Source organism: Aquila chrysaetos, chromosome 2 (genome assembly GCF_900496995.4).
Source record: "Aquila chrysaetos chrysaetos chromosome 2, bAquChr1.4, whole genome shotgun sequence".
Classification (NCBI taxonomy): domain Eukaryota; kingdom Metazoa; phylum Chordata; class Aves; order Accipitriformes; family Accipitridae; genus Aquila; species Aquila chrysaetos.
Window position 1 is genome coordinate 10,381,338 of NC_044005.1, and position 13,691 is coordinate 10,395,028.

The 13,691-nt window shown below is 42.7% G+C and overlaps 1 protein-coding gene across 1 annotated transcript in view; it reads left to right on the forward strand.

Annotated features, from left to right (window-relative positions):
* The window catches only part of LOC115350204 (protein AHNAK2-like), a 78,865-nt gene that overhangs the window by 15,349 nt on the left and 49,825 nt on the right, over positions 1 to 13,691 (forward strand).

Below are 13,691 nucleotides of genomic sequence, written 5' to 3' on the forward strand. Positions count from 1 at the left end.
ATTGTGGAAGGAGCAGTCTTTTTCTTACTCCCTCTTGGCTGCTGTTTCCCACAGTCTTCCTTTCTGGGGCACCAGCGAGCCAGTTCAGCCGAGTAAACTGAAGTGCAGAAGTCAGATAACTATGCAGATTATCTGATTTTATTTACCCTGTACTTCTGGTTTTTCCCTTTCCAAGGGGAAAGCTTATGTGTAATGGGATGTAGGGCTTTGAGGTGAATTACATGTCATTGGAAAATCAGTCTCAGCTCTGCAAGGAAGCAGGAGACCTCACAGCCCCAGATGGAATTAACCAAATGTATTTTCATCTCTCACGGATGTTGTTTACGCAGTGCAAGCCAGTCCAGAGCGGTGAATGGTATATTTAAAACAAGGTCCTCTAACATTTGGACCCACCCCATCACTCGAATTAACAGATACTTGATACTGATCAAGTGACTCACTTCATTAAGAAATAAACCCTGCTGTGTTGCTGACCTCGATGGCAAACAGTGAGCCCCATTGTCATCTGCTGAGTCCTTTCTCTGTCCCAGCCCACACGCCCTGAAGATGCACACCGAGTCACGGGCACAGCAGCGCTGACCTTGTTTTTCCACGGTGGTGTGTGCCAGCCACGGGCACACAGCAAACCCCTGTGTGCATGAAATACCCTCGTTTAGTCCCCTGCAATGGAAGGGCAAACCAGAGTGATCATTCATGCTCTGGAGGTAGACAGTTTATTTTATTGGCAAGACAGGAGCTGGTGTTTGCTTGTTCCCAGTTTCAGGGAGTCCCTCCTGTTTTTCCCGTTCACCTGGGCTTCTTGCTTGTGCTCAACGGCAGCATCTGCCAGCTCCTGCCCACAGAGCAGGGCCTAATATTGGCCACAAGTAATCCAATAACAGGTGGTATTCAAGATGCGTGCGAGGGCCTGGGTTAAAGCAGCCTCAGAAAGAAGTAACTGTAAGAAATGTGCTCCTGTGCCCAGAGCCACTGCTGGCAAACAGCCCTTTCCTGAGCGAGACCGCCTGGGTACAGCCAGGTCCCCAGGTGAATATTTACACCCCTTCCACTACCGAGGACGGGTTTCACTGGGACCCCGGAGCCAGAGGAAAGGGATTATTTCAGTGCAGTTCCCAGTTATTCCTTTATCTGCTCCGCTTCAACAAATGTACTAATCGCTGGTGGTTCGCTAAATGCCATGGAAACCCCAGGGCACATAGTGAGATCATCTGCCAGTACTTTTTTTATTTTAAGATTTTTGTTTAAGAATGGTTTTTAAGGCTTTGGGGAAAAAAAAAACCAACAAGGGAGGGTTCACTGAGAATCATTTCCACAGCTGGAAATAGACTTTGTCATAAGCCCTGATCATACAAGCCCCCACAAAAAAGCAAGACTTTATACCCCTCCATACAGTGAGTGGGAAAAAGGAAAAGAGCCAAAAAAAATCATAGTGAAGCAACCGAAACGTGCTTTGTTATAACAACTGAAAACTTTTGCTTTTTCCAATGGCATCTGAGCTACCACATGAAATGTTTATACTTGCCTTTTATCAGCTTTTTATATGAGATCTAGAAACATCAGTGGCAACATCCTTTAACCTTCAATTTGATAGAAAAAAAGTGTCTCAATCAAATACAACAAATGTCCCACAAAGATTCTTAAAAGTACTGTTCTCTTCAGAAAAATCCAAGTCAGTAGGCAGTCACTTGAAAATACAGAGCTTGTGAACGTTGTATTTGCAGTTTGGCAGGCTTTAGGGTTGTTTTTCCTGGATTTCCAAACTGAAGAAAAATGACCAACTTGGTGATAACTAGAAGTACCAAAACTGTGGCAAGAAAAGGACTTAAGGGAGCATAATGACATTGCACAAAGAGAAATAATTTGGTTCAAATCATTAATTTTTCAGATACTTGAGCATTACTACCTAGTACAATCAGGTTATTCATGGGTAATTAACATCTATCTTTTCCAGCTTGAAAAGATGCTTTTGTTCTCATGGTGTTGGCTATTTGTCACTAATACTCACTTTTCAGGGAGTAGCCTGATTCTGCTTTCTATCCAATACCATAGGTTTTGAAATAGTAAAATAATAAAGGTCCAGGGTCAGCCAGCTCTGAACTCCAGTTGAGCGGGGAGTTAAAAACAGCAGAGAGAAGGGAATGAGATGGTTGGGGGGAACATGGAGTAAATATTAACTTTTAATTAAAGCCCTCCACAGCACACAGTCTGGAGATGGATCTCCGCCGGAGAGGAGGATGTTGGTTAGGTGACCTGTCAGGCCAGGGTGTGCGAGTTGTTCTGCAGGCGACCGCTCTGCTCCGCTCTGCTCTGCATGAGCAAATACGCAGCTGATGGGGCAGGAAGGCAGCAACTCCACGAGGACCATGGTTTTCTGCAATTCCTGTATGGGCCTTGCTAATTACAGCAGTTTTCCCCCAGGTCTGTGGCCATGGCTGCATTGCCCCTTGGTCTGGCTGGCTCCTTTTTTCTGGCTCATTCTGTCCGGGCTATTTTGGCTGCAGAAGGTCAATGCCAGCACTGTCAGGGCCAGTGGAAATGCATGTGGGGGACAAAGGGAGATGGAGCATATGCCCTAGGACAAAGTAAAAGAAACTGTCCAGAGTGAATTAGTTTCCTTTTTCTTGTCCTCCTGTTAGTGAAAGGATTGGTCTTGGAAATGTCTCATTTTGTTTAATTTCTAAATAATGCTTTCTCTGTTGTTGATGGGGGTTTTTATTTATGCTGGTTGCGGATCAGCATTTTTAGCTTCCTTTTTTTTTTTCATCAGCAAGAATATTAACCACTAAAGTGAAAAAATATGTATTTAGGAATCCTGGAAGAGAATATTTGACTTTCTGAAAACACACAACTCTTCACTGGGTTTGTTTGGGCTATTTTCCCTTGAGTTTGGCTTTTACTATTCTATCCCTGGATACTGTGGAGTTGACATTTGTTTATCTTCACAAAGGAGAAACCTGTTACTACATGAAATACTAGCAGTTGCAGCTTGCTGTCAGTGCAGCATGCAGGTAGTGTTAGTAGAACCTACCAAGAGCAGGTAGACACTGGAGCCTCTTTTGAGTAAATTCTCAGATGAAAACGTTATAAAGAACACAAGACTAATCTATTTGGAGAACAGACTCCAGTTAGGTTACATGATACGTGAATGACACCCATTCACTTTTTGGGGGGAGAATTAATCTGAATTGACTAACTTCAGAATGAGGTCTTTGAGTCCAACACTGAGGCTTCTTAAAAGAGGCAGTGATGAAACCTCATTTCCATACCTGGCGCTCTCTCTGTTTATGAGGTTATATGCCTACCTGCATCTGGAAGAGTTCTATGCAAAAAAAATGTTGAAGCAAATCAATCAAATTAATGGCTTCTGTATTGCAAAAGAGAAGAAATTCAGAAGAAGTTTGTGTGGCTGGCTGACATACCTTCTTAGTTCAAACTAAATTATTGCAAAATATATAAATATATACATTTCCATGTCTTAACAAAATGTGGAGTCATGGGAGACAAAGCATAGGAGATGTCTGTAAATTGGTGATTAATGTTATATTTATCTTTCTCTGGGCTTGATCTGAGAGTTGGTGGCCAGATCCCTCCACAGCTGTCTATTCATTCCTCTCATTGCTAGTCCGACATTCAGTTCTATCTACTCCTCTAAATCTTCTGTTCACACTGATCTCTGCTTTCCCTTCCTTTTTCTCTCTTCTGTGGGTCCTTCTCTTGGCAAACCATTTCTCTTTAAGCTGGAGGTCTTCTATTTTTTTTAACTCCTTTCTGAATTGTGCTGACAAGTTCACTCCTGTAGCTGGTCTTCTCTGCTATGGAGTCTTGTCTACATGCAGAAGTTTGTGGCTTCATATTTTTCCCCAAAATGTCTAAAGATTCATAACTGCTAAAAAGGAAAAAGAACAGAAAAGATCACCCTTGCATCCTCCACAATAACCTACAGGAATTTCTGTTTCAGAGCATGCGTTACTATGATCTCAGTGAACGTCTTGTCTCTCTTCTTTGGACCAAAGAAAACACAAGAAAATTCCCACTGTTTTTCGTCTCATTTCTCAGTTACTAGTAAAGCAGCACACCCTTATGAGCAGGCCTAACATCAGTCCATTCACAGGTCAGGGTGTGAATAACACTAATAAAAGAAAGCTTGTGTCATTTGATTGTGTGTTCTCAGCCTTACCTGTGAACCCAGTAAAGAAAACAAAGTTGTAATATAGGGAGTTGGGAAACGAGGTTAGAGGTGGGATAGAGATATGTGAGATACAATGGTGCTCCCTGGCAAGGCAATAAGAGCAGAGAGGAACTTTCAATATTGCCTCAGCATAATTCAGAATTTCTCTTTTAATATTTAGACGTCTATCAAGAAAAGTAAACACAAAGGGTATTTGGAGTATGCCCACTGAATAAGTCATCTCTGTTGTGCTGGAATCATTTGGAGAATTGGAAATTATCAGCTTGGTTGTATTTTTTTAATAGCTCGGTAGACAAGCAGTTGACTCGATAAATACTTTAAAAAAAGTGAAGCGAGCATTATGCATTCATGTCATTCAAATAATGTTAAAATAATTTGATAGTCATAGAACTCCACCATAGTGGCTGACAAGAGGGAAGATTTTGGGCTTGAAGTTCTGTGGGGATAATACTCCAACATAGGAGTTGCATTCACTGGAGTTACAGCAGCAGGGCACTGCTCAGGCGTTAGGGCTTACACGTTCAGTTCCAAGATGAAACTGGAACAAAGCCGGTGACAACGAACATAGATTTCCCAATACCTTGAAAAAGAATATAGTAATTTCTTCCAGGTTTATGGAAAAACAGTTGGCTTCTCTCAACTTAGCCAGGGTTTTGTCTCATGTGGGCTTTAAAAATTCTTAAAAGATTGAAACAACACCCATCAATATATTCAGCGAAGACAGCTGAAGTAAAGCATTGAATGGGGATCGAGCACACTGCTGCTGTTACACCATGGTCTGTGCCCTGCTGAAGTGCTGCTGCTTGCACCGCTGGCTCTGGAGGTAGGAGCCAATTTTCTGCATCCAAACGAGCTGTCTCTGCATCCAACCACAGTGTCGGGTTGGGCTTCTTGTTTTGCATGTCTGTTTCTAAAAATATATGTTGTTTGCCAGGATGATGTTGAAAGATGGTTCAGAAAGGCTGGACCTCGGTATAGTCCCAAGGACTGAGCACAGAAATAGGGACGGCGGCAGAGCAAGCCAAAAACTAGCTATTAGAGAGGTGGTGTTCCCTTTCCCAGTCATCACAGTTTATTTTCCTGCTGCTGACCACACCTCAGGAGGCCTTTATTGCTTCTGGTCACCGCCATCCTTGAGGCAGCTGTGGCAGGTCTTGCTTGAAATGTCTCGCCTTGAAGAGTCTCACATCCCCTGTGCTGATGCAGTCCCACCACCTCATCTCCCTCCTTTGCTACCATACTTCCCTGCGCTGGCTACGGCCAACATATTTTTTTCTTTCTTGATACGGATGCCACACTCACAAGATAGAGGTTGCATATGAACTGCATAGTGCTTCACATAATATTTATATTAATTATATATGATTATATAGAGAGTAGATAATCTAATCAAACATTATATATTATATATTTTATATATATACACAATATAATCATATAATAAAAAGACACATTTTATGAGGGGCTATTCAGTTCATATGCAGACAAACTGTGTATATTAATTAGATAAAATTACACATAGTATTTCTAAATTAAACTATATACGTGATCTTATATAATTAATATATAAGGTATAATTAGATATAATAGTCTACATTACTCACACAACAGTCATTACAGAATTTGCTTTAATATAAGTACTATTGTTCTGTTAGGACCCAGCTTTCGCAAAATGCCTGTGTTAAATATCCGCACAGGATGGAAGCAGAGCTATACACTTGGTTTTCACTGTCAGATTTCCACATGCCCTCTGTAGAAACCTTGTGCACCCATTCTAATCTTGGGTCCAGAAATCTAACATCTACAGAATTGCAGGTACTGAAACGTATTCAGAGCCAACAGCATAAAAATCTCCAGCACAACATCTGCCCCAACATGAAATGAGGCTGCTCTGTAAACACAGGGGTTTTCCTTTGGCTGGCGTGTTTTTTACCTGTTCACATCCTGCTCTGGTGTGCTGGCAAAGCAGTCGGAGGGATTGCAGGACACTCCCAGAGCTGCTTATGTGTTGTTTGCATTTTGCACCCTCTCTCACCTCACACCTATTTGACAGCGTGCAAATGAGTGGCCAAATACTTCTGTGAAACAAGGAAGCCCAGACTGAAATCTGTTGCTGTGATTTTTTTTTTTTAAAGCTTCAGGGTGGAGGAATCAGAGGATCAGTGGAGTTCCTCAAAAAGGGAGGAATCAGCTGTATTACAAATTTCTTTCCTTTGCAGGGGGTGGAGAAATAGAAACAGGTGAGAGGAGGGGCTGGGAATTTTAATAAATTCATTTCTGCTGGTGCTAAGTGGCTTTCTTCATGTGTTAGTATCAGGACACACTGCAAAGGCAGCACTAAGCACACCGGCACTCCCACGCTGCAAGCCATGATAACGCTTCATTTGGTGTAAGGTCTGTCAGCTCGGCATTCAAGGTTTTTTTTCAAAAAAAATTAAGCTGCTGACTAAAAATGAAAAGGAAAAATGAACTTAGAGAGGACACTAGAACAGCCTTGAAACCCATTTGAACCACGCTGTTGTGACAGACCGCATCCTCTTGTGTGTGCATGCCTGCATGAGCATTTACTAATACATATAATGTTAATTACCCACTTATGTCCTGAAGCAAGGCTGGGAATGAATTTCAGGAAAAGAGATGTTTGTTTTGTGCGGGCGCCCACATCCCATATACTTTCGGTCCTGAGGAAACTGCCCCGTATCTCCACCCTGTGTACGCTCGTGCCTGTAGCTGTAGGCAGTAAGCTGGGAGAAGAGACGGAGCTTACGGAAACCCGTGTATCCCCGTTCCTCCACGTTCCCCAGCATGGAAAGCCTGACCAGCAACAAGCCCGGGGTCTATCCGCTGCTCCCGCCTGAGCTGAAGCCGCACAGCTGTTGCCTTAGTAGAGAAAGGGATTGGATTTCACAGGCTGTGTAATCTGCGACAGCGCTCTTTGGCTTGGGGATAGCAACAAGCCTCACCCAGGCTTAGCCATCCCCTTTCTGCCCGTAGAGGAACGCCCCGGTCGACATAGAAGGAAAATTGTTTGCTGAATTTCTGCACAGCCCTCCTTCCAATTGCTGGAGAGAGAGGGGGAGTGAGAAAAAGAGAGAGTTTAAGGCAGGCTCTGCACTGGTGTTCTGGGCTATTTCAACTTCAGGGCAACTTTAGAGAACTTCAGTTATTTTTGGTAAGTTCTTTTAAAAAAACCAAACCCTCCTCTTTCTCTCTCTTTCTTTCTTTCTTTTTAATCTCTGATGCAGATTGCACAAGTTTGCAGTAGATGATGGGCTTTTAAAATTGCAAAGAGATGTGGGCGTGTGTGTTTTGCGTCCTTTGATACAGAAACTGGACATTCTGTTTATAAAGACATAATGTCGCCAGCTGCTGTACTTGATAAGCGAAACCTGAAGATGATGTGCGTTAAGCGATACCACCAGGGAAAAGTATGGACAGAACGTCAGCCAAGGTGCATCCCACCTGGCGTAAAGCTTTGTCTCTTTCTTGTGTATGGGAAGAAGTGAGATCAGGGGTGAACGAACGAGTTCAGCCTGCTAAAAAGTTTCTGATCCACATTTTTAATGCAAGGGTTTCAAGCTTGTGCACTAAGCCTCCCAAAGCTTTCAGAGGGATGTTGGTTCTCAGTCCTATACACACCCCTCCATTCAGTAATCTCTATTCCAGATCATGCACGTTGTTTTTCTTACTTCCTCTGCCTGTATACTTAACCCACCGTACGATCTCAAAGATAGTGAAACTTTCTTTTGTAGTACAAAGAGCCAGTCCCGGTTGTTGCAAGGAATTGCGAGGTGCAAGCTGCAATTTACTTACAGTGAAGTTGGTTTCTGATGAATATGAGTTTTCTGTTATTTGTTTGCCCCATAGATATGTTTGGACTTTTATAGTATCTGTGCTTCTACACAGGAGGAATTCTATTTGTGTGGATATTATATCTCAATAGATACCGTTTGCAACACATATATCACAATATACTGACTTGGCACTAGGATCTCTGTATGTTAGTGGTATTTGAGACTAAGATTAACCTTGAAGCATTTAAAAAACAGGTCCGTAACCTTGTCAGTAGAAGTGGGATCCTCTGTGTGTTCCCTGCGAGGCTGCTGAGGCTAGTTCACAAAGTGCTACGAAATATGCTGGGTAAAATTATTCTCTCCGCCTGTCTAGGTCCTTTGTCCCATCCATGTACCTTAATATGTTTCTGAACACACGAATACAGGTGATCAGAAGTAGGACTTGCATCTGTAGCCACCTGCAGGGAGAACGCAAAGTACACATCCTTAAGGCTTTGATAGAAAAGAGAAAAAACATTACTTACATGAGAGAAACCCCCCAAAGTCTACCCCTCTACAACAAAAATAACCATTCTTCTTTATAATTTATGAAACAATAAACACGGAAAGTTGGAAGGTGACTCTTAAGATATACAATACTTAGCTTATGATCACCTGTTGCATGCATGAGGGAAAACTTCTCAGTATTGCCTTGCTATATCTCTTACTATAATAAAGAAAAACTATAAGGAATTTTGCAGATCCAAGCAAATTAGAGGAAAAGTAGTTTACGACAGCCAATTTACTTCCAAAAATCTGTCCTAACATAGGTCTAAAATCTGGCATGAAAAAGTTTCAGATGTTTAACAGCACAGGAAAACTTATAACATCTCAGAATTTATTGGGTTTTATTAGCTATGTTTAAAAATGATAAGTGTGACTGGAACTTTTAATTGCAGTAACTCTATAACAATGGAGTTAACAATAACCCTTCAGCAATAAACTGAAAACTATAAATCTGCGCCAGGCGCTCTGCAGTGCTGACATGTTCCATGATGGCTGTAGCTTTTCTGTAGAAGTATGTAGATTTGTTAGCTAAAATTGCATTTTACTATCTTTGGTGTGGCACTCTCGTAAAGTAAACTCTACTATTATATTACAAGACTTGTGTAAATCTCCGACTGAAGTCGGTTTGACTCTAGTCAGTGCTTATAAGCAATCCATCGAGGATGGCTGCCTTCCAACCTCCTCTACAGTGAGTGTTAACGTCTTTTCAGTCGGACGGGGCAGCGGTAACTTCTAGCACTGATTTGCCAGGGGTTTGGAGATGGCACGTATTTTCTGCTTTTAATTGTCTTGGACGCTCAATCTGTATTCACAACTATGAGGTCAACATGCCTCTATTCACTTTTGGCTGTACTTGAAGCTCATCAGTGAAACAAAATCCAACAGTCTGTAATACATGGTCAGGGGAATAGCTATGATCTGAGTTAACCTCCTATTGACTTCAGTGGGTTCAGTGCCCCGTGCCCAGAGGCATCCTCCACTGGGAAGCCATGCCAGGAACTTCACAGGCACTTTATTTAACGTTGTCACTGTGAGCGGAGGGAGTAGGATGTACAGCATCGGGATCTTACTGAAGTGTCATGTCATGTATGTAGCCACAGGAATGTATATTCCCATGGTTTGAACCTCTAAAGATGCATAGAGCTTTGGGTTGGGTTTTTTCCCTCATTCTATGCAAGTATAAACCACTGAGGGTTTTAAGTGAGATTTTTTTTCCAGGATTCCTCACATCAGGAGACCTAAATAATCAGAATATAAGGCAATGTATTTGAAAGGTGTGAAAGCTACTGGCTTACATTATGAGTAAATATTTGAGTAAATAGATTCAATCTATTATTTACATCTGGCTATTTTTGCATTCCATAATGTCTCTCACATCAGGGAACAGGAAAATATGCACTGGAAAAATCAGGGCTTCCACCTCTGGGAAAACATCTCACTGTGTTCCTGGGCTCTACGTTGCAGGTTCAATCTAAACCAGTCAGGTTCTGAAAAGCCTCGACATTAGCCCTGCTCTGAGCGAGGAGGGGGTCTGGCCCTCTGCACCAGCCCAGGCAGACCAAGCAAGGGTGAGCTTTTGCTTTCAGGCAGTTTGCCACGTCCCTGAGCCCTAGTGTGCTAAAAAACTGTTTTCCTGACAACATCATCTAACAGCTACTGCCTTTCCTGCTTCCTTTAGCTGTAACTTCCAACCTGCCCAGGAGGCCTTTCCCTCCAAAGCCAAGTGGTGGTGCAGCACCGAGCGATGTAGGGGATTCAGCTCCTGATGGGGCTAAGATGAAACCCTACCAAGACTAGGTCGTCATCCCTCCACATGCAACAGAAATCAAGACAACACTCTTGTGGCAAGAAAGATCCTTTGGATGACCCTCAGCTGTGCCTAGCCCCGGTGCAGGAGGATTACAGCTGCACCTAGGGAAAACTTGCTAAATCCACACATTTCCTCATCTCACTCCGGGTTTTAAAGTCAAGGCTGGAATTCGTTATTTTATATTGGAAAACAAAACTTCAGGCTAGGAGAGGACCTTTCATGTACTAAATACTTCCTACCAACATGTTTACTTCCTGAAAGGAGGCTATAGGTAGCCAAGTATCTGGAAGTAACTGCTGACTTACTGCAGAGAATGGGTCTACAGTTTTCTATCAGAGAAGGGGAACCCGTGGGTTCACCATCCAAATCTGACCGAACATGTAGTCCGGAGTGGCTGGAGCAAGCCAGAGTATGTTACGGTTATTATGGCATGTGAGTAAAAAATAAGCCAAGGTAACTGATAGGGGACCCATCTGCTCCCATGGCATAGGGACGGCCGCTCTGCAGGGAGCGAGTCCCAGGCCACGGTAACAGCCCAAATCCCAGCGAAATTCCATGGAGCAGGAATGCGAGCGCCTGAAGAAGAGCAGGCACTGAGCCCACTTCATCTGCCTAATAAAGATAGCAGTGTCTTCAGAGGGCAAAGTTATCTGGTTTTCAAAAACACAAACAAGGAGATAAGGTTTATGTGATTTCCAAGCCTGCTGATAAATGCTCAAGACTCCAAAGACATAGTAACTGTTCTTCACTGTTGGGCAAATGTTATTTCTTCTCTGTAGTTAAGAGAACAAACACCACTTGCTTTTGATAGCAGTGCACTGGGCCTGACATTCGCAGAGTCAGGGGAGCAGCTGTTATCCATGCAGCCATCTGATTTTAAATACCTTTCTACCTGCCCACTGACCTCTCAGCTCTCCCTCTTTGAAGAGCGGTGGGTTTGCAGCCTCAGTCAACCAGCACTGAAAAGCAAAGGTTTCAAGCTGCATGTATTTCTTCCCATTTCTACAAGTCCTAGCTAAATAGTCTAATAAACTACTATAGATATAAAATCTTCCACCTTGCAGCAAGTCCTGAAAGCTCACGTTTTATTAGTCCAACCGTCCCTATTTTTCCTAAGTATCCCGTACTCTGTACCAGCTGTAGAAAGCTAACGTCATTCAGCTTTCCACAGGTCACCTCTTCATTTACTTGCTGTGTGGTTTGCCCCAGCACCCAGCCCTTTGACTGTCAGCCAGGCAAAATGCTCTACTTTTCCCTCAAAATATGTACATGCAGGAACTTTTGTTTTCCTTGCCCCATGTCATTCTTATTTTAATCCAAAGATCCAGTCTTAGCAGAATTACTTGGAAGAGTGAATTCCAAAGTGGAAATTTTGGCATGAAGAAGAAACTCAAAGGACATGCATGCAGGAGCAAAAATTAGAGTGTAGTGGCAAATGGAATAATAACTTTTCTACACAGCAAAAACTGCTTTAACTGATGTTTGCATTATATTCTGAAGGGAAAAAATGTCTAAGTGGGATTAGGCATCTTTATTTTGAAAAATAGATAGAAATCAGCTTTTGGTGAACCTCAGAGAAGTTAGCAGCTCTCCCTCAGATCAAATAAGCATCCAAAAAGTTGGGCTGGTTTTTTTGTTTGAAATGTGTGCGGGTTTATTGGAAGGTATATGAGCCAAAGATCTGTGAAACTATCATGAGAAAGCTAGTGGTTTCAATTGCTGATATTTCCTGGTGTGAGCTGAGCTTTCCCTCTTCCTGCTTGTAAAATCAGCTGAAAGCAAATAATTTACAAGAACACAAAAATGTCATTAAGCATTCCCCAAATATTTTCCTATATGTCAGAGTTGATCAGATTTATGCTTTAGTGAAAGGTTGCATTGATTTTTATATGAACTGTGTCCTCACACTCCTTAAGGTTGACTTTTTCACATAATGGGCTTGATTATGAGAAAAAAAATGATTTGCGCAATGAATAGCTCGGACGACTCAGTGCCTAATTAAAGTAACCAGTTAGTCAGAGCCCATTTTGGAGGCAAACTGGGCATTTTTACATGAGAATGATGACTACAAGTGGCATTTATACTTGTGGTCATGGATGGCTACAAAGACAATGAGTGATGCGTGCAGTTGTGATGCTAACTTATTAACCAGGCTTCCTATGAACAGACAGTGCTAGAGTGGTCATGAAGGGTAATACAGTTTTAGGCTCTGCTATCACTCTCTTCTTTTGGGGCGTGTGTTGGACTAGAAAATTATTGACTGTGTAAAGTGGTGTAAAACAGACTTTTGAAAGCTATTTCACACCCAGGTATTTATAAGGGGACATTTCAGTGATTTACAGAGCTGGATGGAGGCAGGACCCCCACAGAACTCTTATGAAAGGAATACATTTAGTAATGGCACTGTGATCTTACATCTATATTTGGATTATATGTCCACAGTGGATTTAACAACTGCTTCAGTCAGTCTAGGAGGAATCTGTGAATGAAATGGTTTGGATAGAGATAGCAGGAGAAACAACATTTTTCTTTTTAAAATTATCCTTCCTCCGAGGTTAAAAAGAAGCTTTTGGAAAACTGCACTGGGTTATGCCAGGAAAGCTCATCACAGAGATTAGGGCATTAATTACCTAATTATAATGTATACATTGCATGCTTCACCAACCAAATATATAAACCTTATTTGTTCTAAATAAACCTTAAAGCCCAGGGAATAAGCCTAGCACTTGCAGATAAGCTCAAGAATGAATGTAATCTCTCCTAAATATACCAGCTTGTTTCTTAGAAAGAAAACAGGGTGCTCGGTGCATGTGACAACAAATCATCCCTGGGTCTCATGGTGAGGAGATCAGAGCAGCTGTCAGGAGTCTCCGAGGAGCCCAAGCAAACTGTCCACAGCACGTTTTCCTGGGAGCTCTGCCCCGTGCTTCCCCCTCCTTCTCGCCCTGTCTCCCTTTTTCTGCTTTGCTACTGTGGATAAACAGTCCCAGTCCTGCAGAACCGCTCCCATCCCGACCATGTGGCCAGCTCTAGTCCATGGGGCTCCTCCTGGAGACCTGGACCATTGCTCCCCTTCTGCTGCTGCTGAGCACAGCAGGGCTGAGAGCATGGGCTGCTACTTGGATGCATGGGGTATGCCTATTCAGAGACCAGGCTGCTCAGCGAGTATTGGAAAATACAATGTCCCAGAGCGGCAGGATCTCAGCAGCTTCTCAGTAGGGGGAATCTGGTAGCACAAATGTTGTTTGGAGGGCAGCAGTGTTTTGTCGTTTTGGGGCCAGCACGTATAACTGCATGTGTCAGCAGCACTTACTGTATATCCAGTCAGTACCTGGCAAGACGACATCCCAGT